At 42.9% G+C, this 26,769-nt stretch overlaps 1 long non-coding RNA gene across 1 annotated transcript; it reads left to right on the forward strand.

Moving 5' to 3' along the window:
• Positions 1-914: 914 nt before the first annotated feature.
• On the forward strand, positions 915-26,769 carry LOC310669754. The gene is made up of 4 exons (XR_014507357.1): positions 915-1,086; positions 5,763-5,887; positions 20,060-20,147; positions 26,686-26,769. It is a non-coding gene; the product is annotated as an uncharacterized lncRNA (long non-coding RNA).

Consider the following 26,769-nt stretch of genomic DNA (forward strand, 5'->3'; position numbering starts at 1 on the left):
ATGATGTAGTTTGGGGGGTGTAACATGGGGATTAGCAGCTAATAAAAGTTTGGGTTCTCTTTTGTTCGGGGCTTCCATCTTGTTCCACCTTGTTGCAGGTGGGAGTCCTATAGCAACAGTCTTCAATAAAGACCAAGCCTACTGGCTGCTGTTTTGCTCTGGTATTCCTGGCTGGTGTCCTTGTTTTTTGTCCAAGGGAGCCCTCAGATTTCTCCATTAACAATAGGATTTGTAGCATTTGTAAGTGAAAAGAACTACTGGGAAAGATTTCTCCAAGATATTTCCTTCTGCAGAGGAAACATAGAGTCTTTAGGAGAGCCAAGATGGCTTCAGGATTGCTCACCTGTACTTTTTCTGACATGTGGTTTATATACTTATGTATGTGTGTTTACTTTGGAACGGGTTTTTTGGGTTTTTTTGAGACCTTGGAAATCTTTTAACACCATATTTCTTACGAGCTCTGCGCTAATCACTGGCCCGGCTCCATTGGTAGGTTTACAGCACAATCCTACTCATGACTTCCTCAATACATCCCTTTGAGCAGATAGGAGTTCAGGTAATGATTGTTCACTCCCACCACCATACATTATAATAACTTTTCCAGCTCTTTCAATCAGCCATAACACACACAGTCTCATGTTCTCAACAAGAGAATGAGAAGATATGAGTGCTCCAGCAATTTTTCCTCATGTTTTCCACTTATAAATTCTGCAGAAACACAAAGCTATCCTTAGGATGTGCTAATTTTGTCCACATAACTTCTTTGCACTGTATTTATTTTTAGACCATTTTCCTGGAGAATGGCTTTATTCCCTTTTCTTCTATGCTCTACACATAATACTTAAAACATTGTGTGGGAATAAAGTGCTGACACTCATCGTCTGTTTTACATAATGCCCTGGGGAACCAGGCTGTCTTTACTCCATCTGTTGTCTTGTGATGTAAGGCTTCCCACATTTAGAATTCATAGATACTCGGGGTTTGTCTATGTGTTGTAACTTTGTCTATGTGTTGTCTAAGGTCCATTGTGGAGCTTGCGCTGGTTTAACCAGCACCAGACCTGCAGGTTCTGCACTGATAAACTTGGTGAGTTGGTAGAGACACTGCCGGCTGCTTTCTTTGGAGAGTTCAACATGAATCACTTTGCGGAATGGCAGACATTTGCAACTCATGATAAACCATGGTTTATGCAAGAGCTGCAGTGAGCCTTCTGGTTGCACACTTCCCTCTCCTGCGTGGCTGGGAGGAGGACTTTAACCTTTTTTTATACATAACCATTGTTACCTGTTTTATACAAACTAGGGATCATGGTTTAACATAGTGGTTCTCAAAGCGTGTGGCATTGGTGTGCCAGGACAGGAGAGCGAGAGCATCAAGTGATACTGAGGACAATTCTAGTTGGATTGAATCACTGGATTGAACAGTATTGTCTATTCTACAGTTCTCCATCACATATTGCTGTGAACAAAGATTTCAAAGTGACAAATATGAAAGATCAGAAAAGAGAAAGGCTTCTTTGCAGTGCCATAGCTAGGAGGTGGGGGGTGGGGCTAGCCGGGCTTTTTTGCCTTGAGTGAAGCCTCCAGAGGGGCGCCATAGAGGTTCCCAGTCTACGTGTGTATGCAAATGTGCATGGGGATGCCAAACCATGGTTACCATATTTTTTTCAATTAATCCGGGGACCCTTTTTTTTTTTTTTTAAGCTGAGTAGAAACAGGGAGTCAGTAGTGGGGATGGTGAGGCAAAAGACCCTGGGTCCAAGCACACATGCATATTGTATAAAGGTGCAAAGCCCTTCTTTTGCACCCTGTGAAACATAAATGCGCAGAATTTTTAAAAACACACTGGGCAACGGCACGCTGCCCACCTGTAACTCCAAAGCCTTCCCCGATCTCCTGCCCATTTCCCCCTTTGTTTGGGGGAGGCTCGGGAGTCACGGGCAGGCAGCTGTTGCTTTTGGGAGGCGCAAGGCACGTGGTTTCCCTGCCAGGCAAGGTGTAAAGCCCTTCTTTCGCACCCTGTGAAACATAAATGTGCAGAGGTTTTTAAAAAACTGGGCAACAGCCACCCGCAACTCCCAACCCTCTCCCAATCAGTCAGAACAAAGGGGGCAGGGGATCTGTACCGCCAGATGTCCCCGGTTTCCCTTCGGCAGTGGCGGCGGCAGCCTCAGCAGCCCAGAGCCAGCCTGGTAGCGCAGCTGGCTCTGGTTGGCTTCAGGAGCTGCTTGCTGCCTGCTGCCATGGCGCCCACCATATTTCCTCTCCAGAAGTCCCCATACGATGTGTTGCGCACATTACACATCATATGGGGACTTCCAGTGAGGAAAAATGCCGGGCATCACGGCAGTGAGCAGCTCCTGAAGCCAGCCAGAGCCAACTGCGCTACCAGGCTGGCTCCAGGCTGCTGAGGCTGCTGCTGCCACATTTTCCGGGGACAGAATTTGTCCGGGGACAGATTTGCAAATCTGGGGACGTCTGGTAACCCTATGCCAAACTGGATCCCTGGTGAAATAAATTCCAGTTCCACCCCTGCTTCTTTGTATTGATGAGGAGATGAGAGTTCATCTCAAATCAGACCTAATATAAATGAGATTACCCAGCAAAAGCAAACTCACACGTCTCATTGTGTTTGTATACATTTTTAAGGTCATATATATAAGAGGTTTGTTTATAATTATATTTTGCACATGATTCATGTTTTTATGTAGCTGCATTGTTTTATTCTTTCTGGATGCCCCATGACCATACTATAAAGTACCAGTAGTTGTGTTCTACTGCTAGGAGTTGTTTCTTTTTGTTTTCCAATATATTTGTTATCAATAAAAAAATTGTGTGGCACAAGCAAATTTTTATTCTGAAAGTGTGGCCCAGAGGAAAAAGTTTGAGAACCACTGGTTTAACACTTGCTATGCTCATTTTCAAAACAAGCCAAAGTCAAACCTTGAGTTGATGAAGCTGACTTGTTTAACTGACAAAACAGTAAGCCATGGTTAAATAAAACTGAAATTATTATTATTATGTATTTATTTATACCCTGCCTTTTTATCTTGGGAAGAAAAGAGGGGGAGTGGACTTGCAGCAACTTGTGCACATATATATGCAACCAATAAGAGCCACAAAGCTGCAGTTAAGCATATAGTATTTTATTGTATTTTGTTATGGGAGCTGCCTTTGGAACAACAACAACAATGTTCTACTTTGTGGCTTTAATTGGTGCACAATTTCATACTTCTTTATGGTACTTCTATGTGTTTTCTTACATAGTAATCTAGGACAGGGATGTTAGGATTCATTTCCCATGTTGCAGTCATGGGATTGTTTATATCACATGACGGTGTATGTTTTCATTCCACATTGTGGGAAGTGATGGAGACTGGATGTTTATATTACTGTGTTTCCGTGATGTAGGACATTCGTCCTTTTGTTCTTTCTCTTTGCTGTCTGATGCCGAAGAGGAAGGAGCTGAGCTAAGATGCTCTGAGTGTGTATATGTAAATAAACGTACCTCTTGGTATCAGTCACTGTGATGTTTGGACTGGAGAAAGCTTTTGTGTTGTTTTTTTTTAAATAATGTTTATTACTTTCCCAACAATTACAAAGAAACAGTAAAAGAAAAAGAAAAAAGAAAAAAAAAGAAAAAGAAAAAAGAAGAGAAAAAAAGACAATACAATACAATACAAAAACAATTTAAAATACATCAAACACATCCATCAGTTTCAACATCTTATCTTTCATTCACTTATTTCCACGAACTCCTCACGCCTCCCTTTTTGTATTCCACTTCTATTAATTGTTTCAGCAATTCCTTTCCATCTTCCTCTGTTTTCTATCCTGTAACTATCTTAATACATTCTAACCTTATTTTTCCCTTTAATACTCTATTAATCTATTTACACTTAATTCCTTATAACATTTCTACTAAAGCCATGTAACTTCATTCCAGAATTTTTCTAACATTCATAGTTTTACAATATTTCTATAAATAGTCTTTAAACTTTTTCCAATCTTCTTCCACCGGCTCTTCTCCCTGGTCCCGGATTCTGCCAGTCCTTTCCGCCAATTCCATTTAGTCCATCAACCTTCTTCGTATTTAAAGAAGAACTTTACTTTGTCCTCTACTGATCTTATTTTTATTTTCCTTCTTTTAAAACTGAAAGATAGTCCTTGGGGGAACTTCCACCTGAAGGTGATTTTATTCCTTCTCAGCAGAGCAACAGTATCTCCATAGTTAGGCCCAAGATCCTAAAGATACCTCGAGGCATCTTTAGAAGTCTCCACTGTTGACTGCTGCACTTCCAGGCTCTTCTGGTAATGCTAACGCAAAATTCCATCCCTCTCCTCTCCAGCACAAAGGGCGACCAAACTGTCTCTTAATCTATTCTTCTCCTTTCTCCCTCTTCCTCCACGTCCAAGGGCCCCCAGAACTCCAAACTCTCCCTGAGCCAAGTCCAAGTCCCAAGATTCAACAAATTCCTGTATAGGAAAATCTATCAAACTTTTCCCCTCCAATTCAAGTAGGGCTCCAATCCTCAAATTCATTAAGTGTGTGTAAATTTGGGGCTTTTATGTGCTTATATTTACATTGCTAAACACTTAACATTTAGGCAGTAACAAATTTAAAGTACAGTACAGCTATTACCCAATCTTGGAGAATTCAAGCAGAAGGCACCCTACTGCTTAGAACTCCCAGTATTAACAGCTGGAGAACATAAAAATGGAAGTTCAGAATGCAGATGCTTTTGTTCTTAATTATATATTCTTTATATTGCAGAGGATCCATTATGCATGGAGAGAGCCAGTGTAGTGTAGTGTAGTGTAGTGTAGTGTAGTGTAGTGTAGTGTAGTGTAGTGATTAGAGTATTGGTCTAGATCTAGATTACAATGGTGGGGAATATGTGGTCCTCCAGATAGATTCCCAGCTCCCAGCCAGCATGGCCAGTGATCAGGGACTACTGGACCTACAGTCTAGCAAAAACTGGAGGGCCACAATTTTAAAATGTGCATTCCCCCCACTCAGCAATAAAGTATACTGTACTATTGTTTTGATTCTGAATATAAGGCATTAGTTCAATGTTCACATTAGTTCAGATGATCCCAAAGGGAGAGGGAACACTTTTAATGGAGGAAGTTGTGGCCCAGAGTTTAAAATACTACAAAACCCAACTCAAAATAGAGCTTCTGTTTTGTAAAGCAAAAGGTTGGGGCAGAGATTGGAAGTGTTATAGCTGGAAATGATACTGGAACAAGGCACTCTCTTGGAGAGCTTATGTTATGACAGAAGCATTGCTTTGGTACTGATTGAATGTTGATTTTGATCAGAAGGGAGGCACTGCACTTAATACTAATCTAGTTGGCAACTTTCTGCCCCCCATCCCATCTTTGAAATCTGAATAATACATCAGATTCAGCAAGCTAGGAAAAACCTGCTCCTGTTGAATTTCTGCTGCTTCTGCCACCATTAAAAGCACAGGGATCTTTCTAGGCAAGAGAATGGTCTCCAAAATGCTAATGAAACATGGTGAGACAGTGGCAGGTGCTGCATATCCTCTTCAGGGCTCCAAATTGGGACGTTAGCTCTACTGGGCTCATTATAAGTTGAATATCTCTTGAACATTATTGCAGAGGCATTCAGTATTTGCTGACTCTCTAAATCTGTTTCGCATCTGCCAAGACCTATGTCACAATAGTCTAAGCTCATGCATATTTTCAGGACACCACTTAACATGTGTAACTGCTTAACTTAACCTTTTTGTATTCAAGGCACAGGGAGATCCTGCAGTAAGCTGAACCTGTATTTCCACTGCAAGGCCCATAATTTCCCCGCACGCACTAGCACTGATTTGTCGTATATTCTGGCAGTCTGAAAATTCTGGAGCAGCCTTCAGGTAAATTTAATAAATAAAAGGTATTTTATTATATTAAGTATAAAATCGAACAATGCAGTTAGGATAGCTCCCCCCCCCCCATATAAAAATGTGTGTTATTCATTCAATTAATTTATGTTATGATCCCTCCAGAACGTTAGCGTTTAGTCACAATGGCAAATGATAACAATACCTTCTGGGATTGTCAAAGCTGTCAAAAGAGCATTTAAACTTTGTACTATCTGTTTTAGAGAAGAAGGCTAACACATTTAAGTGTTTGTGAAGTTGCTATAGGGAAATCATTTTTAAAAAACTAACAGCAACCTTAAAGTGATATTTGGTATTTTCAGCAAAGGGGGGGGGAAATGAAAATTCCCTTTTGATTCTTTGGATATATTAAGCAGTCTTATGTTTCTTTGGTTCTGTAGCACTGTCTGCTGCATCCAGGAATAAGAAACTTTATTATTTATATAGCACCATTTCCTTAAAGAATTGTATGGCTGAAGTGCCTCTATTGCTTCTTCCAATTATGCTGAACTTCATCTCAGTTTGCCAGCGACAGTCACTTATGAAAGCATTGCACTGGCTGCTAGTGAGCTAGCAAACCCACTTTAATATGCTGGTTTTAATGCATAAAGCTATAAATGGCTTAGTAGAACCCAGGTACTTGAAGAAGTCCCTTCCCCAATACTGAGTCCTATGGTCAATTGGAGAGAGTTCTATGGTCAATTGGAAGGGACCCTGCTTGGGGTTCCACCAGCCAGTGTTGCTGGCAGGCTTACGGCACAAGACAAGCTATCCTTAGTGGCAGCACCTCATTTGTGAAACGTCCTCTTGAGTAACATTCAGCTGACTTCCACATTAACTCCGGCTTAAGTTAAAAACATATCTATTTATCCTTTGGGTTCTTAAGTTGATGCTGACTCTGGAGAAGATGATTCTGGTTATGTGCTATTGCTGATTTGTGTTTAATATTTTTGTTTATCCTCTTGTATATTTTTATATCTTATTCTGTTGTAGAGTCTATATTGTGAGTCACCCAGTGCTTGGAGGAAGGGCTGGGAAGAAAAACTACATAATAAAGACTTAATAAGGCAATTGGTCCAGATCCGGCCCCCGGGCCTTAGGTTGCCTACCCCCGAGTAAGTGGGAAATCCACTTGGGGAGTGCTTGAAAATTAGCAGGAGGGGGAAGAGTTAAATAGCCCCTGCCAATTCTCCATAGAGCGTGTGTGCTGTTAAATAGCAGTTAATGTGTACAGTGCTTTAAAAAAAAATCAACTGCAGCCTCTTGAGTGGGTGTTGATAAGTATCAGGATCACAGCAGGCAAGGAAGGGGGATATCACTTTTGGGAAGCCACTGTTTGCATTGGAAGAGCATCCCTCACAAGCAATTTCAAAAGAAAGGGTGCAAACCTGATAATCATTATCCCTGCTTCCCCTTCACTATTTGCTATTTGCATTTTTTTAAAGGGATGTGGGTGGATCGCATGGTCTGCGGTTCGAATCCCCGCAGCGGGGTGCGCTCCCGTCGTTCGGTCCCAGCGCCTGCCAACCTAGCAGTTCGAAAGCACCTCCGGGTGCAAGTAGATAAATCGGGACCGCTTATCAGCGGGAAGGTAAATGGGGTTCTGTGTGCTGCGCTGGCTCGCCAGGTGCAGCTTGTCACGCTGGCCACGTGACCCGGAAGTGTCTGCGGACAGCGCTGGCCCCCGGCCTCTAGAGTGAGATGAGCGCACAACCCTAGAGTTGGACACGACTGGCCCGTACGGGCAGGGGTACCTTTACCTTTATTTTTTTAAAGTGCAGGTCAAATGCAAAGACACATTTAATGGTCGCATCTTACTTGGCCCTCACTGTATGCTTTCTGTGAGCATTTATTCTTGCTCTTTCACACATTGTGTTTAAAAATGTGAAAGCTACTCAGATGTAGGGGAGAGAGAGGTTAAATAAATGACACAAATATTTACAAATGAGTGAATTTGATGATGTTTAGATTAAGAGGCCCATATTTCAGCACTATGAACCTGAACCCCATCATCCTTTTTTAGGTCATGTTTAAGTTAATGTAGGAAAGGCCACAGCTTCTGCAGCTGGGCTTGCTCAACATCATAATAAAAGACTTCATTCTGCATAGCTGTCAGCCTAGCACCTTAATACTCATACAGTACTAAATTACATGAAAAATGTGTGAGTTAAAAATACAAAGGGAAGAGAGAGAGAAAAAACATTTCCAAGAAATACTTGTTTTGTTTTTTTATGTACGTAACACTCTGTCCCCAAATATTTGTCCATTTTTTATCAGCAGAAATAATTGGCTGCTGGCTCTATTTCATATTCATTTTGAAAAGCAATATGATCAGCTGCACCATGAGGTGTTTTTTTAAAAAAAAAAATTCTTAAGACTTTGGGATCAAGTGAAGAATCTGGTGTAGATCCAAATGAGAGGAATATATTGTTATTTTAGAGTCTGAATAATTGCTTGAAAACTGAGTTGTGAAGACATTTGAAGAAGAGAGAGAGAGAGAGAGAGAGAGAGAGAGAGAGAAACCAAATTCACAGATGGTTTGGATATAAATCCAAACTGCAGTCAGTCCACTCAACATCTTTTTTTAATGCTTCTGCTTTTCTCTCTCTCCCTTCAGCCCAAATGTTGTTGCCTGCTCCAAGACATATGTGCTTCTTTCTTTAAACTGAACTGAGCCTCTGAATCATGTTCTTTCTCTGCATTCACATAGCAATTGATTTGAAAATCTGCGCCAATGCATTTTATTTTTAAAATATATAAAAATACGTATTTACTTTTTGTAAAATGGGGGGGGGGAGGTTCTCTCACTCTCTTTTCTGCATATTTTCAAAAGCAGCTGTCACACAAGTAGGTTAGATTCAGCTGTAGAAAGAAAGATAGAGCAAGAGCAAAACATTAACAGCAACGTACATGGAGGGAAGGCAGTGGTGGCTGGTCTACCTGGGACTGGTGGGGTAGAAAGCAGGAAGACCTATAGTAGGTGGAGCCAGAGCAAATAACAGGCAGTGCCACTTCATGGACTCATTGTAAGTACAGTGGTACCTCAGGTTACATACACTTCAGGTTACATACGCTTCAGGTTACAGACTTCACTAACCCAGAAATATTACCTCGGGTTAAGAACTTTGCTTCAGGATGAGAACAGAAATTGCGCAGCGGCAGCAGGAGGCCCCATTAGCTAAAGTGGTACCTCAGGTTAAGAACAGTTTCAGGTTAACAACAGACCTCCGGAACAAATTAAGTTCTTAACCCGAGGTACCACTGTAAGCGGGCAGGCAGTTGGAGTCTGGCTGACGACTGACTGAGGCTGGTGGGACAGTGCCGGTTTCCCATAATAGATCAGCCTCCACTGAGATTAGACCTGCCAGTGGCTGTTAGCCATGACAGCTATGCCCCAATGATCAGAGACATCGTACCTGTTAAGTTGTGGGTGAACATATCAGACAACACAGCGATTCTTCAAACAGCTCTTGTTTATTCACTGGCCAGAACAGAACTGAACTGAAGGGTTCAGTCAGCATGCTTATATAGAGCTCCAGTACAACGTAACTGTAACAATTTTCTAAAACTATCCAATCACTGAACGTCACTTTCGATGCCTTATTTGCATAACTATCTACAGTATCCCCCTGCTGGCCCAGGGTGAGAACTTCAGTACATAACAGTACTTCAGAACACCTGATGCTGGGGACAAAAGAAAGAGGAGGGTTCTTGCCTTCCTGGTAGCCTTCTGGGAAGCATGTGGACAGCTTTTTTTTTTTTTTTAAAGGAACAGTGAATTATGTGGCCAGCTCTGGCTAAAAGTTTGTTTGTTTTCCTACATTTTGATCCACTTGATGTTGCCAGTTGTTTTAAGAAGTAGCCCATGCATATTATGTTACATCAATCAGTTGAGCACTTAACAGTGGTCAAGTCCTTTGTTTCCAGGAAAAGGCATAGCTTGCAAGTCAGTCAAAAGTGTTGGGGAACGCACTCCTTGCCAGTTGTCCAGAGGATGCCATGGAGATTTGCAGAATGCTCCTCCCAAGACCAGCATTGATACAGCTTACCTAAACAGGGCTGGGGCAGGGTCACTGGTGACTGGTATCTATTGGGCTTGGCAGGGTGGAAGGCAGGGAGAATAACCTCAGACTGAGCTATAGCCAGGCAGGGGTAGAGTCAATGAAAGAGGAAGTCAATGAAAGAGGTAGTTTCGCCCCGATCCTTCTCCCTGCTGTGTTCTACAAGGGCAATCCTGAGTTTGAGAAGAAGGGGGGAGATGGCAGGCAGTGCCATTCTCTGGACTCATTGCTTTGAAAAGTGCAAATTTGACAGGTTCACCTTTAAATGCAGATTGAATCACATTTCTTCCCTATTCCCAGTTAGGAGAGAGATGATAAGTTAACCTCAAGCTTTCCCTTCCTCTCTTCTCCTATTCATTTGCATCTGGGGAGCTTAGTCCCTCAATGAACCTTCATCTATGTGGATCAGTGAGAGCTGGCTGTGGCTCTCCACCCAATTCTGTCCACCTTGGGAGAAGACATGATAAAGTATAGAAAGCAGTGGCGTTCAGTGAAACTTTTCATAGGGGAACAGTTAGGGCCAGATGTTCCAGCTTGTGAGGGCGAGCGGGGGGCATTGTGTTGTCCTGCCATTGCGTTTGTGGACATCAGACTTCCCTCCCTATGCCAGGCAGAAGCTTCCCAGACTTTGGGAAGGAGGCCCCAGGCCTCTGATAGGAAGCTGGAGCCTTGCTGCCTCTTGGACCCTGTTGGAGCATCACATCTTCCTCCCTAAGCTGGGCAGAAGCTTCCTGGGTTTTGGGAAGGAGGCACCAAGCTTTAATACTTTAATACTCTAATTTTCCTAGCCCACTGACCACACACTACTGGTAGGAAGTATATTATGTCCTTCTCCCCCACATCATCTCCCTACTTTATAGAAACAAACAAAAAATTGTGTTGCTTCAACTTAGCTTAGGCTAGGCCACAGACCACTTATGGTCCCAGCTGGCTAACTGGATAGCAGTGCTGTCAAACAGAAATGGGAAATGTTGACCTCCAGATGTTGTTCTCCAACTCCCATAATTCCTGCCCACATGGTCAGTGGTCAAGGATGATGGCAGTTGCAGTCCAAAAATGGAGAGCTGTAGGTTCCTCACCCCTGTGTCTTGCAGTTAATAAAAGGGATGCTGACAATTGGGACATGTTGGGTGTTACTCTGCCTAGTTAGGAATTCTTGGAAAATGTCAAAACTATTTCACAAGCTGAGACTGCCTATCTTTGGCATTTGTGTCCCATTCAGGAAGATGCATTGACCTCCAGAGGGAAAGTAAGAACCAAGTTTTTGTTTACTCCACTGTTGCTGTATCACAGACATCTCTCAGTTTACTGGAATAGCTGTGATGCTGATGATACACCTGAAAAGCAGAATTTGGATTGCACTGTATATTCCCTTTAATTGGTTGAAATATATATGCAGTAGTTTTAACCATAGAGAAAAAGTATGTTGGCATCTGATCACCTTGAACTTGGATTCTTAGAGCTAATTCCCCTCTTCAGTATGGAATGATTAAAGAAATAGAAAGGCTGCATCCATCTTCCATGGGTGGTGGTGGGGTGTGGGGAATTATTTTTTACTATCTAGAGATTATTTAGCATTTGATATTGATGTCTCGTCTGTCGAAAGATTTAAGGATCACGATGTAGTGTATTCAAGTAGCAAGCATTTTTCATTGTCCTGTTAGTGACAGTAGAATTCGCAGCCAGTTGTAGCGATTTATCTTTTCTCATATCGATTGTGTGTCTAGCCTACACTGTTTGCAGAAATTCAGCTACTACAAAACTGGAACCAGTAGGTAGTGTATAAAAAACGGAATGGGGATGGTGCTAACGTCTTTATATTCTAATACACCACAGCTCATTAGCATACCCAAAATTTCACAGCTGAACATACCAGTGTTCTTCTTGTGCATGAGTGGATGATGCTAGGAGAACAGGCTCATAGCCCAGCAGCCTGGTATTCTTCTTCTTATTAATTAAATTTATATATCACCCTTCATCCGGAGATTTCAGGATAAAAATGCAGAGTAAAAACACAAAATAAATATTAAAACAAAACAATACCGCCTTCCCATAAGCACATTTAAAAGGCTATAGAATATTAATCAACCAAAGACCTGGTTGAAGAGGAGCATTTTCATCTGACGCCTAAAGTTGTATAATGAAGGCACCAGATGAACCTCCCAGGAGAGAGCATTCTACTAATGGGGAGCCACTGCCAAATAGGCCTGCTCTTGTGTTGCCACCCTCCAGACTTCTCCTGGAAGAGGCACACAAAGAAAGACCTCAGAGAATGATTGCAGAGTCCAGGGGGAGAGGTAGTGTGCAGTCCTTGAGGGGGAGAGGTATTGTGCAGTCCTTGAGGTACTGTGACACTGAGCCATTTAAAACTTTATAGGTCAAAACCAGCTCTTTGAATTGGGCTCAGAAGCTAATTGGCAGTCAGTGCAGTTGGACCAGGACTGATGCAATATGCTTAAACCCTCGTGCCACATTGAGCAACCTGGCCAAATTCTGCACCAGCTGACATTTCTGAATCATTTTCAGAGGCAGGCCTGTGTATAATGTGTTGCAGTAATCTAACTTAGAAGTTGCCAGACCATAGACAACAGAGGTTAGGCTATCCCTGTCCAGATAAAGGTATAGCTATACCACCAGCCGAAGCTGATAGGAGGCACTCCTCACTACTGAAGCCACCTGAGCCTCAAGCAATATCTCAATGCATTTGTATGGCTTGTTTTGATTGTCATATCTCAAAGCAGAGTGGGTCAGAAGCTACAAGATGGATGCTTATAATTCTTGGAGGCCGAAGCAAACATTCCTGTGTGTGGATCCTCATAATGCAGGATGCACACAGAGTAACTGGTCTCCGAACTAAAGAGAGCACCTGTGCTTACACCTCTTGGCACATGCACTCTGAAATACAAGATACAAGCAAGCCTCATGGCCTACTGCTTTCAGGTGCTGCATTTGCCTGATGGGGAAAATAATGTTTACTAGGGACTAGAAAATTATCAAGTAGGATGTTTGTAGAGGGAGAGAGGTTGCTTATTTGTTTAAGACCAGCTTAATATCACCACAACTTCTGGCCACAGTTATTCATCTACCTGTCTTATTCTGAATCAACTATGGCTTCCAATCCATTTTCAAAGACAGCCCCATATAGAATACATTACAGTAGTCTATCCTGGAGTTACCATAGCATTGAGGCTAACCTATCTTTGTGAGTTCTGGGTTCAGTGTATCTCAATGCATTCTTCACTCAGACACACATTGACTTATTTCATAAAATGTATATGTTGCTTGATTGTTTAAAAACTCAAAGTGGTTTATAAAAAGATTAGTACAATAAAAAGATTGGTAAAAACAACTATTAAAAACAACTACAGTCATACCTCTTCTTGCGAACGCTTCATGTTCCTTTTTTTGGGTTAAGAACACGGCTTCGCCGCACACACAGCACGCGCACACACAGAAACGCTCTATCGCGCTTCACACATGCGCAGAAGCGCCACACTGGTTACAGACTTTTTGGGGTGCGAACGGCACCCCAGAATGGATCATGTCCGCAACCAGAGGTACCACTGTATTAAAACATTTTTTTAAAAATCAGTGATAAACTAAAAGCAGATAAAAATACCCACCAGCATTCTACATATCTGGGTAAACAAAACTTGACTGGCCTCTGCATGTAGAGCATGCGCTTTACTACTAAGCTAAGGCAACTAGAAGCATGCAGAGACTTCTACAGTCTCCCCCGCCCCACTCCCTTTAGCACTTCTCCCTAACACCACATCTGACCTGGAGTGTTAAATACTGTTTATCTTAGCATATCAAATGTTGAGCTTAATTTCAGCCTGTAGCTGAATATCTTCTTGGAGCTTGCCCAGAAAACTACTCACCCTCCGCCTCCTCTCTAGCAAGGCACCAAGTAGCAAAGTAGCAAAGTGTTCATCCAGTCTTGTATAAGTTAGGAGCATTAGCTCATCAGAACACATTTTTACTGGCTACCCCACAGCAACCTGAAGTGTTCTGTATTTTTCAAAAATGTCTGTTTCCTAAGTAACTAGTGAGCCAGTCACATTACCAACCTTTAAATAATATTTGAGATCATAAAACTAACTAGAAACTGATTTGGCTTTGAAACCCTACTAACTTTATAGTGTTGTCCTTTAAGTTTTAACAGAGATTTTTCTTCTTGAATTAAGAGGAAAATACTAAAAATGTGCCATGACTCTTGAATCCAGCAGGGATCCAGACTCAGAACCAGAAGCTGCAGAGGCAACAGATCAGGATCTGGCTCTGGTTCAGGACTGAGCTGACTGCTGGAGATAAAGAGACCACTGCACTTAAGACTGTTGGACAGGATCCTTCAGAGGAACATCCCAGATCACCAAGACCTATAGGGCCAGAACCCAGACCCTTTCTGCCTGAGCCTAAGGAGCCACACGCCTTTCACTGACATGACTGGTTCTGGAGTTCACCAGGAAGGGAGGCTATGGATCAGAGGAGGCATGCTTATCTTCAGGCCTGAGGGTTGACGCATGAAGACTCTGCAATGGGATGGAGCCCAGTGGAGGTCATCTGGAGACAGGCTTAAAAAGCCTCAGTCTGCTTCCAGCCTTTGCTGGAGCAAGTTTCAAGTGGTACATGCCCAGAACATGACAAAATGGTACTTGCAACTAAATGTTGTAGTGCATCCTTCTGACAAATGTGCTTGTGTTCAAGGCCCTCCCCCAGTCAACCATTCTGCCCAGCAGGGCATTCCATTCTCTCTCCCCCTGCCCATTTTATATTAGGATAACAATCACTAATATTATTTAAAGAATGGTAATTGTGTGTGCCTTATTAAAGAGTTACTTAGGAAACGGGTGTTTAAAAATACACATTACTTCACCCTGCTTTGGAGAAACCAGTGAGAATGTGTTCTGATGAGCTAATGTTCTGTTTTTCTTTTCCAGCTGCTGTACTACATTCCTTGGCTACTGAAAAGGTTTAGTCTTCATTGGGCTGTTTTGGGAGAGTTGGTTGGGAGAGGTTGCTCCTGAACTTTGTTTGCTTATATATTTTTTGTACTTCTGCAAACACTGTTTCTCAGTAGCTGAACTTAAGCAGTACTGCTGCTGGCATTTGCCATCCAAGTTCACTATTAGAAGGAGTGGTGGAAATTATTCCTATGGGTGATAACCAGTGCTGGTTCTAGTCCGAATTGACCCATTGACATTACTGGTTATGGCTAACTTAGATTTCTTAATTTCAGTGGGTCAGCTATGAGCAGGACTTGAATATAACCCACTAGTTCTCAGGTGTGAAGCAACTCTCCTTAAATAGGTTCAAAGGGACAGACAGCATGTTACTGGGGCTTGGTGGATGGCTGCAGTCAATATATCCATCCTCCACATGCTGTCAGGTAGTATTTTCTTAAAAGAAATGTGATGTGATGTCATTGTATTTCCTCCCATCCCCGCAAACAGCAGCCAATGAATGGGAGTGGGAATGGCTTCAATGACCTATGTTTATTTTATCAAATTACTTGGGTGAGGGGGGTTGTGTGTCTATAAGCAACAGCTACACACACTGCATAACTTGTAGTCATTCAACTTGTTATGTAATGAGCTCTTGGACTTACATCGCTACTGAGTCCCATACAAACAAGATCGCTGGGTCTTGCTTTGTATTAATCCAAAGTGTCCCAAGCTCTGCAGTTGCAATTGTTACAGGAAATGCTAGTGACTTCATCTTTCAGACACTCTTAAATTGTGCCTCTGTAGCTTCATGAATATCTTGGATGAAGTGGCCAAGCAAAATATATTTAATCATAGCTGTTGGGTTTGGACATATTGCCAAAGCATAGGTGTTTTTTTAAAAAAAAACCTTGATTAGTAAGCTAACAACAAACCATTGCTTGACTTTGTGGTTTTTTGCCAGAAAGCAAACCATGATTAGTATGCTGGGCTAGGTTCAGATGTTCACATGAGCCACACTTTGGCAAGACAAGCCATAGCCTACAAATGTGTGGGAACCAGTCTAGTTGGAAAAATAGTCTTGCCTGGGCATAAGGCAATTTTTTACAGGCTTATTCACACTTCCTCTTGTCCTGCTGCATTCACCCAGGGAAAACTGCTCTTTAGCAGTCAATCAGAGCTAATGGCAATTCTGGTTTTATCTGGATTCCCATTTCCTCTGATTTAGCACCAAAGAGCAGGTTTTCCCTGGGAAAGCGGGGCAAGGGGAAAACCACCTGAACATGTGTAGAAAGTGTTGGTCAAGTAGAAAACCGCTTGGACACATGCTTTCTAGACACGGGACAAGTGGAAGTGGGTACAAGCCCTGTCTTTTGTTGAAGAACCAATGATGAACTTCTAGAGGAAACATTTGATCTAAATCTGATATAAACTTCCTTTTCCCCTCACTCTTCTTCACCACCATACCTTTTCACAAATGTCCAATAAAATCTTTTAATTTTCTGTGTTACAATATACTTTCCAGATCTCAGTATCTCTTCTATGCTCAACCCTTTTCTTCTATCTTTTAAAATACTGAAAACTTTGTTTTCCTTAAATTGAGAGGAAGTAATTTTCACTCTCATGCCCACAACTCAGTATTTTCCTCAAATACAGTATTACACTCTAAGAAGTAGGTATTGCCTTTTAAAATAAGAGCAAAATTAAAAATATATGTAGATATAACCTGCACTGATCAATTCCTACTTATTTTTCTTGGAAGGCTGCCCTAAACAGATGATGAGATCCAAATTTAATAAACTAGCAACTGCTCCCCTTGCAAGATCCAGATTTTATCTATCTCTTGGAAACCGAGCTTCATTTTAATTTGGATGAAAATAAAACCCATAATAATCATACATGAACCTTGCTACACCTCACATTTCAAAATTCCATTTTATAATAATGTCCATAACTTTATGGCATCATTCACATATATATATATATATATATATATGCAGGTTTTGGTGTCCTCGGGTGTCTTCCCGTGTAAAAGTTGGGGTGTCTAGGAGACGTTTCGACGAGGTCTCACTCGTCATCTTCAGGCTGGTGCTTTCGGCTTCTTGTTACTGGAACTCTGTTCCAGTAACAAGAAGCCGAAAGCACCAGCCTGAAGATGACGAGTGAGACCTCGTCGAAACGTCTCCTAGACACCCCAACTTTTACACGGGAAGACACCCGAAGACACCAAAACCTGCATTCCTGTACCCGTGAAAATCTACGAAAGCATATATATATATATATATATATATATATTATTGGGGTGGGGTGGGGGAGCACCAACTGGACAAGAATCTGAAAATGGCAACAGCTGAAAACAATAAAAGAACAACGGAGCCTCCCACAGATGGCACTTAGAAGAGAGAGTGATCAGATGGTGTGAAATGCACAAACACACACACATAAAGGGGTGGAAATTACAAGAGATTAACAAATTTTCATTCCTTATTTAAAACTGAAAGCCAAGTTTTACTATAGCAAAGAAAGGGGTGATGCAGCAATAGTGGTAAACTGGGATGTCCTTCATCTGAATGGCAACTGGCACAAAAACTCAACAGATTTTGGGAGGCTGATACAGCTCAGTGGCTAGAACTGGGAACTGGGCAATATATCGACCTATCATCCCAAACCAGTTTGAAGTCCATCTCATGATATTGTTTCAAATTTTTTGGCCTGGCAATATACTGTCATACCTCGGGTTACAGATGCTTCAGGTTGCGTTTTTTGGTTGTGGACTGCCGAAACCCGGAGGTACCGGAACGGGTTACTTCTGGGTTTCAGTGGTCGCGCATGCGCATGCGCAGAAGTGCTAAATCACGCTTTGCGCATGCGCAGACATGGGTTGTGAATGCTGCGGGTTGCGAACATGCATCCTGCATGGATCACATTCACAACCCAAGTGTCCACTGTACTGTATAATGAATCATGATGTGCGTGCCAATGTTTCTCAATCAGTCAATCAATGCTTCTCTTGATTCCTGCAGCCTCTGCTAACTCTGCTGGCTCTGCTCTCCCCTCCTTCCTGCAAGAGGCAGCAAATAACAAGAGCAGGCGTCAGCAAAAATCACGATGCAGGAAAAAAATGTGAAGTCATTAGAAGAGACAATATTACATTAGATGGACAGTCAGTCTGACATGGTATAAGGCAGGTTCCTATATTCCAGGTGGCCTTGAATAAATCATAACTTCAGGTCCCCATTTGCAACTTGGAGATAATAAATTATTAGTGTATCCTTGTGAGGATTACTGAAATAATGTTAGTTTCTAAAAATACATCTCTGCTTTCTAAAAAAGAAAAAACCCAAATGAAGCCCAATTTGGAAACAAAAATAAAATAAAAATTTTAATCAAACTTAAAAACAAACGCCAATAACGCTCTGAAACAAACAATAATCGCTTAAATTTAAACAACCAGCAAACGATGCAAACCTTACAAAGTACAAATAAATTAGAAACATAGGAAGGCTCACATAGGAAGCAATAAGCTTCTGAAATAGGCACTTTGTCAGCAAGTGGTGGAAACATTTATTGTAATGAGGCCAAGTAGGCCTTTCTGTCGAGGGCATTCTAACACACTGGCGCCACAACAGAAAAGGTGTTCAGCACTAGAAGGGCGTAAAGTGGGACCTGAGGTGTTAGTTGAAGTGCATGACAGGATGGTCCTGAGGACCAGTACAGTGGTACCTCGGGTTACAGACTCTGCTAACCCAGAAATAGTACCTCAGGTTGAGAACAGAAATTCCGCGGTGGCAGCGGGAGGCCCCATTAGCTGAAGTGGTACCTCAGGCTAAGAACAGTTTCAGGTTAAGAACGGACCTCCAGAACGAATTAAGTTCTTAACCCGAGGTACCACTGTACAAGCCATTTTTCACATGAGGTGAAGTAGAAATCCTTCATTGCCCGCCACTGTTGCTGCTTTCTGCTCTCTCTCACCTGTCTCATTCTGAGGAACATGGGGTCCTTCCTCAGAGCATGGCATTCTGGGCAAAGTGACCTTGGTGAGGCCTGCAGCACCACCAACTTTGTGGTGGCAAATACAGGAAAGCACCATGGTGAAGAGAGTGGGAGTCACTCTGACCTTGCATTTCTATGGTCTTCCTATTTATTGTCATGCAGCAGCCATGTTCAAATGGGAAAAGGAAGTGCCAAACTGGGATGGACCAAGGGCAGTACCACACCAAGCAACCATACCCTCCCACATTTACCCAGTGAAAATCAGGACGTCCCATTCTATAATTTTACTGTTTATACCCCACACATCTTACTTGGTTGCCCCAGCCATTCTGGGCAGCTTCCAACATATATAAAAACATAATAAAACATTAAACATTTTTTAAAAACCCTTCCCTATACAGGATTGCCTTCTGACGGTTTGGGCATTGGAAAACTCCATACCCTCCAACATTTCTCCAGTGGAAATAGGGACATCCTAAGGAAAAGTGGGGCATTCCGGGATTAAATCAGAAATCAGGACGGCTACTCTAAAGCAGAGACATCCTTGGAAAATAGGGACACTTGAAGGGTCTGAACAACACTGGTTTGAATTAGCACTGCTATGATGCCTAATGATGTCAGAGATAAAGATGGGGGTATATGTCAATTTTGGTTTCTCTTAGTTCTTATTTTTCCTACATTTCTGCATCAGTTTGCTATTCTGTTTTTTAAAGTCCTCTTAAGAATTTGTCAGCATTTTAGTATCTATTTCTCCTAATGCATACATGTTTGCTTTCAGTTGTGCCCAATAAACACATTTTTGCAAACAGTTTTTGCAAATGCATTTTTATTTCCAGTAATATGTAATACATTTTTATGCAAGCTTTCCTGACATATATAGTTTTGTACACGTATTCCTGTTGGAAAGTGACATTGGAAGAGGAGGAGTAGAAGTGCAAATTTTGAAGGATAGTTGTGTGTTGGTTTTTGTATAATTCTGGGAAGTATGAATTAGGTGGGTTCACATTAAAAGCATATCATACCAAATTCCTCTTCCATTCCTAGTCACTAATTGATATGCTTCTACACATGATTAGGACTAGGTGTGAAAGTATGCAGGCTTTGGCTTGTCAACTTTCTGGTGCTCTCTTGCTGTACTAAACAGAATTATATTTAAATTAAAAATCTAGATACCATATCCAGCTAAGTTGTTCAGAAAAGGTTCAGGGGGAAAAGGCAACCAAAATGACCCAGGGGATTGAACAACTCCCCTAAGAGGTAAGGTTACAGCATTTGTGGCTTTTTAGTTTAGAGATAAGGTGAGTAAGAGGTAACATGATATATGTGTATAAAATTAATGCATGGCATAGAAAAAGGAGAGAGAGAATATTTATTCCTCCTTGGAATACTAGAACCCAGTGGGACCATCCAATAAAACTGAATGCTGGACAGTTCGGGACAGACTAAAGAAAGTACTTATTCAAATAGTGCATGGAATCGCTCCCACAAGAGATAGTGATGGTGACCGATGCAGATGGCTGCAAAGCAGAATTAAACAAATTCATGGACCATCAGGCTACCAGTAAATATTAGTCGTGATGGGTATCCGACTGTCTCCACAACTGGAGGTAGCTTGCCTTTGAATAACTGTTTCTAGCAAACACAGGAGTGGGGAGTGCTGTTCCTTGCACACATGTCCTGCTTCCGGATGCAACAGGACTCTTCTGTGTTCTTATAGCCCCCTGGTGATCTTATGCTGTTAACCCATGGGTAGGCAAACTAAGACCTGGAGGCCAGATTTGGCCCAAATTGCCTTCTCAGTCTGTCCCACGGACAGTCCAGGAATCAGCGTGTTTTGACATGAGTAGAATGTGTGCTTTTATTTAAAATGCATCTCTGGGTTATTTGTGGGGCATAGGAATTCATCCATTTCCCTCCCAAAATATAGTCCGGCCCCTCACAAGGTCTGAGGGACAGTGGACCGGCCCCCTGTTGAAAAGGTTTGCTGACCCCTGTGTTAACCTAAAGGTGGGGAGACGGGAGAAATAACCAACACCAAAAAGACAACATGTGTAAACATTTATGCACAAGGACATGTTCAAAATACTCTATTGATTACATAAAAGTAGTTTTACAAAGTGTTTCAGAGACGCTTGGCCTTAGTTTCCCCATCCCAGAGTAACTAGAAAATTGCAAAGCTTTTGCCTTCACCCTGTACAGGACTACAAAGACTTTCTAAGCCCATTAGCAATCCATTATTTACTGCAAAGCACCAAAAGAGGAACCCGTCTCATTAAACCATGACACCCCCCCCCCCAAAAAAAGGATGCAATTTGGAAGACATGTTTTTTCCTAGCTGCAAGTGACAGCCTATCTTTACTTAACACAGTCATTAAAAACAAAATCTGTATTAAGAATAGGTAAATATCTGAACTTGCTAGTTTACAAGGCTAAAGCTATTAAAGCCCTGGCAGTGGAAAAGAGGGTAAAAGATAAGAAACTTGTAGAGTTCTTCAAAGACTGATGCTTAAGTTGCGCTCTAATAATGACATTGATTCTTTGCAATCAATATCCCACTCCCCATAAGAAGGTTCCACATCATATTCTTCCCTGCATTATCCCCACAGCAGATTTAATTAGCCATTAACTGTACAGGAGGGAGAGAAGAGGCTGGTGTCCCCTTGCTCTTTGTAGCAGATTTATTTGTTTGGCAAGAATATTCTGCCGCCACCCCTGCCAAAAATGATTACTAGAGAAAACACTACACTACAGTAAACAGAAGTCACTCCAGTATATGATTTGAAATTTTGCACCCTTATTCCATTACAGCTAACACAAGGTTGCAAAAGTCACAACCTGGAAGTTTGTTCTGTCCACTGAAAACTACCAAAGAACCAGGGAATGTGTGACTGTAAAATGTGTTCTTGCTAATATTTGTTTCTGGTCATTGGGTTGCACAGGAATGAAGAATATCTGACATCCATGCCAATATTAGCCTTGAGGGGGGTCCAGTTTGGCCCAGGAGGCAATCATTTCTGAAACTATGTCTGCCTGTCAATCAGGTGACACACCCCATGAGTGGCTGACATGAGCTGATGGAAGAGGGAAGTGGATCCCCAAAGAAAGCAGGGTTGAAACACCCTCCTATCAGCTGATGAGCAGTGGGTTCAATCCTTCTTGGTTTGGCTGTGCAGAAGAGCTCCCTGCGGTTCCCACCTTCTCACCCTCTCCCTCTGGTGCTGCTGTGATGGCCCAACAGCTCTGAAAGCCTAGTTTGCCACCATGCTGTCGTTCACAGCACCACTTGTTGGTGGACATGCAAAATGCAGCATGATGACATCCTTGGGATAATACTGTTTCACGCCATCCCCAATCTCTACCGAGAGGTAGCATAATTTCAGGGGGGTCCAGGTATTCACCCAGGCTTGTGTTTCTGTTGCAAAATCAAGACACAGCGAAGTCTGCCGTGTATTAGAAATAGGGTTTATGCATACATATTTACACCTTCAGTGAAGGGGGTGTATGAATGAATGAATGAATAAAACTTTATTTGCATAGCCAACAGGCCATAGCACTGAAGGACAAACACCAACAGAAATACATTACAAATATAGTTAAAATCTTGTGACCTATTAAAACCCTAGGTAAATTAATAATCTCAGTACTTAAAACTTAGCAGAAGTAATAAAATAATAGTACTAAAACATGATAATAATCATAAAAACCCAGGCGAGGAATCCGGGTGACCACACTGATATCATTCAGATGCCAGCTCTCAATCTCATTGCTCTCTCGATAAATTTGGCAACCTTCTCTGTTGTCGAACTGTTCTGATCGGCTAGAAGTGAGCACAATTTGGCTTCGCAAGAGCGGCCGGGGATGGCAGATAGGAGCGGCGTGATGGTCTCGTCCCTAAGATCTTTATATAGGGAGCAAGACAAGAGAACGTGTGACGCCGTCTCTACATAGCCAGCTCCACAGGGGCAGAGCCGGTTCTCAAATGGAATTTTTTGATATCTGCCTTCAAGAACAGCTGACGGTAACATATTTAGTCTGGCCAGTGTAAAGGCCCGCCTAAGTTTTGGGATGGTTAAGGTGGACAAATAAGGTGCCCGAAAATCAAAATGGGAGGGGGGCAGATAGGCGTACCAAGCACTAAATTTCTTAATATAGGCCAGATTATTCTGCTGCTCAATATCCTTCAAGCGCTGTTCGATAATGGTTTTTGCCTTGGGGAGACCCACTTCCAGGAGATGCTGTGCTTGTAGGCCACATGTAAGTAGTTTTTGATGCACTACTTTGGACCACCGACTTCTATGAGCGTCTCGTGCTACTAGAGGTAATAGTCCGGATGGGTTTAAATTTAAACGAAGCCAATAGTTGAATGTTCTTATCCAGGTCCGGGTCTCGACGGAGAGGAGGCCGGTCTCCAGCCGTAGGGCCGCATTTGGTACGCATGATGGAACGGCTAGAATCTGTCTTAGGAACATTACACCCCAAGTTTTTGTATTGTTCCTCTTGGCGAGTCATGGCCCTCATCTCTCGTCACAGCCTCCTCTGGCCATGGAATTCTGCCCAGTTTTTTCCTCCTTGCTCTCACCTTGCCAAAAACCTCTGTGTAAAAGGACAAATATTTTTCTGTGTGACACCCACATTGCCCTGGCAACCTCCCTGTTCAAGGTAAAGGGACCCCTGACTGTTAGGTCCAGTTGCGGATGACTCTGGGGTTGCGGCGCTCATCAGCTTTATTGGCCGAGGGAGCCGGCATACAGCTTCCGGGTCATGTGGCCAGCATGACTAAGCCGCTTCTGGTGAGCCAGAGCAGCACATGGAAACGCTGTTTCCCTTCCCGCTGGAGCGGTACCTATTTATCTACTTGCACTTTGTGCTTTTGAACTGCTAGGTGGGTAGGACCTGGGACCGAGCAACGGGAGCTCGCCCCGTTGCGGGGATTTGAACTGCCGACCTTCTGATCAGCAAGTCCTAGGCTCTGTGGTTTAACCCACAGCACCACCCGTGTCCCAACCTCCCTGTTAGGTAGGGTCTTTTATCTAGATGGCTTTTGCGATGGGTTAATGGCAGGGCCATCATCTCCCTCTGTCCCTCTGTCAGGCTTTAAAACAAGTTCAGCCTGTCAGTTCACCTTAATTATAAAAGCTGTGGCTAAGCCCCAGGACCCAATAATTTAGAGGGGGAAATCTAGCACCCTATGTTTTATGAGAGAGTTCAGTCACACAAAAGCCAGAGGTTTATATACACTGAGAGTCACACAGACACAACTCTCCACACAGGTAAGCAACGGGCATCATCACAGTTCAAAGACATATTCCAGCTGGACCAAAGGAGGATGCAAAGCAGGGCTGGTGAAGGCTGTGGTCTAGGGAGAAGAGGTCTAGGTCATCCTGTGACCTAGGATGGGCTCACTCCAAGGACCAGTTAGTGGGGCCTGGGGCTCTCCATCCCTCCTATCATCCCAAAGAGATCATCTTTAAAGAGCTATGATTCTTCTCATTGTTCTATGTATGGATGTTTGGTGTAGGCTTTTTTATTTTTAAAAAAATGCAGTGGTTGCAAACTGTGAGACACTAAAATGCTACAAGAAAGTCCATTTAACACTTTAAAAGTGGCAGATAGTGTACCCCTGTGCTTTGCAGTTGGAATTTTTAAAAAGAGGAAGTGACATGAAGAGTTCAGCAATTTGCACAGAGAGCTGTGCTCGGTGAAAGATCTGCCCTCATTTTGATCTGGAATTTTGCAGTGCCACCCACAAAGGTCATTTACTAGCAGAAGACAGTGTGTTGAAGAGGGAAAATCAAACCCCCAACCAAAAAGTGCAAGTTTTGGGCCTATGCAACAAAAGGACCTAAAGATCCAGTTTGCAGCATCTGTCAGAAAGTATGTGACATAACTATACAAAGCTGTCTCATACTATTGGTCTTTCTAGCTTGGTATTCTTTTGACGGGCAGTGACTCTCCGGGGGTTTCAGGCAGGAGTCCTACCTGGAGATGCTGGGGATTGGACATGGAACATTTTGAATGCAGAGCATGTTCTCAACCACAGAACTATGGCCCTTCCCCTTATAGCAACCCAGTCAATCCTCCCTACAGCACTAACAGTAGTCTTGCAGAGGGTTTCACACAGGAAACGGGGGGAACCTGTCTTGGAGGAGGGGATATCCCCTTTCCACCCCAATTTCAGTCACTTTGGTAGCAGGGATGTCATCTCTCTCCTCTGACCTTTCTGCAGAGTGAAAAGCCTCAGTGGCGTCTGTGAGAGTTTTGCTAAGCTGAGGGGAGGAGGCTGAGCAAGAGGCAGCAGCAGTGACTGAGCAGAAGACTGAGCAGGAGGGCACAACGTCACCTAGAGCCAGGCTCCACTTTCGCAGGTGGGAGCAGACCCACCCACCCCAATAGAGTGTTCACATACAATCCCAACATGCCCACAAGGAGAGAGAGTCTTGCAAGTGGGTGTGCCATGCCTCATCCAGGAAATTTGTTGGAACATCTTTCTTGCTTCTGTCCAGTTCTGAACTTGTGGCCCTGCTCCTGAATTGTGACGGTTCGAATCCCCGTGATGGGGTGAGCTCCCGTTGCTCTGTCCCAGCTCCTGCCTACCTAGCAGTTCGAAAGCATGCCAGTGTAAGTAGAAAAATAGGTACCGCTGCAGCAGGAAAGTAAACAGCATTTTCTTGCGCTCTGGCACTCGTCACGGTTTCCTGTTGTGCCAGAAGCGGCCACATGACCTGTAAAGCTGTCTGTGGACAAACACCGGCTCCCTCGGCCTGAAAGCGAGATGAGCGCCGCAACCCCAGAGTCGCCTTTGACTGGACTTAACCGTCCAGGGGTCCCTTACCTTTTACCTTTACTTGCTTGAATAAATATATTTCTTCCACATAAGAGCCTCTGTCTGCACATATTGGGCAGGAGACAGGACAGAATCTTTTACAGCCCTCTGTACAGCACTTCTGGAGATTGACTCTGGGAACTTTTGATTGTAACACATATGCTGTATCATGAAGTTACAGTCCTTTTTCAAAACAGTAGCAAAGGGGGGGGGCATAGGAGACAGTTGGTCCACCTAGCTTAATATTATCTACACACACTGGCATTAGTTCTCCAGAGTTTCAGGCAGGGGACATTCCCAGCCCTACCTGGAGATCATAGGAGGGAATGAATCTGGGATCTTTTTGCATGCAAAGCTGTTCATTGAGCTATGTTCCTTCCGCTACATCAGATCCATGAAGTGTTATCCTGAGTTGATCTTGTGAAGCTCACTGGGTAACTTTGGGGCAGGTACTGTCTCTCAGCCTAAGCTACCTTGCAGGTTTGTTGTGAGGATAAAATTGGGAGAGTAAGAAATATGTATGCCGCTTTAAACTTCTAGGCCAGGGTATAAATATAATAAATAATATACACTAAATGGCATGCTAGATAGATCTGGAGGGAGGCGGACACAGAAAGGGACTGTTTTATATGATGCCAAACATTCACATGCTTGCAAATGTAGCCTAAAGCAGCAGCCATCAGCAATGCATTCTCATCAGAAAACTGTGTTTCTTTTTCTTTTTTTATATAAGAGGAAACTTGGCTACATTAGTCCAGAACATAAAGGTTGCTCTTTGCCCTTAAAGAAAGAGAAAGTGGGGGGGGGGGGCATCACAATTAGCAGCAGAATCTGAAGAATTGCCCGTTTGCAGTGCTATATTTTAAACTCTGGCCTGACGTTTTGGCGATATGTCTGCTGAATATTAACAAGCCTGCAAAGATCCCAGTGCTACTGTCTAAAAGTATTGCTTTCTTTCCCTGTTACGTGCAGTGCCTTATTTTGTTGGAAAGTAGCAGGTGCTCAGCAGAAGGAAACCAAGGACTGAGTCAGTGAGCTGGGCAAACCTTTTGCACT

The sequence above is a fragment of the Podarcis tiliguerta genome (genome assembly GCF_965153285.1).
Source record: "Podarcis tiliguerta genome assembly, chromosome: Z".
Taxonomy (NCBI): Eukaryota; Metazoa; Chordata; class Lepidosauria; order Squamata; family Lacertidae; genus Podarcis; species Podarcis tiliguerta.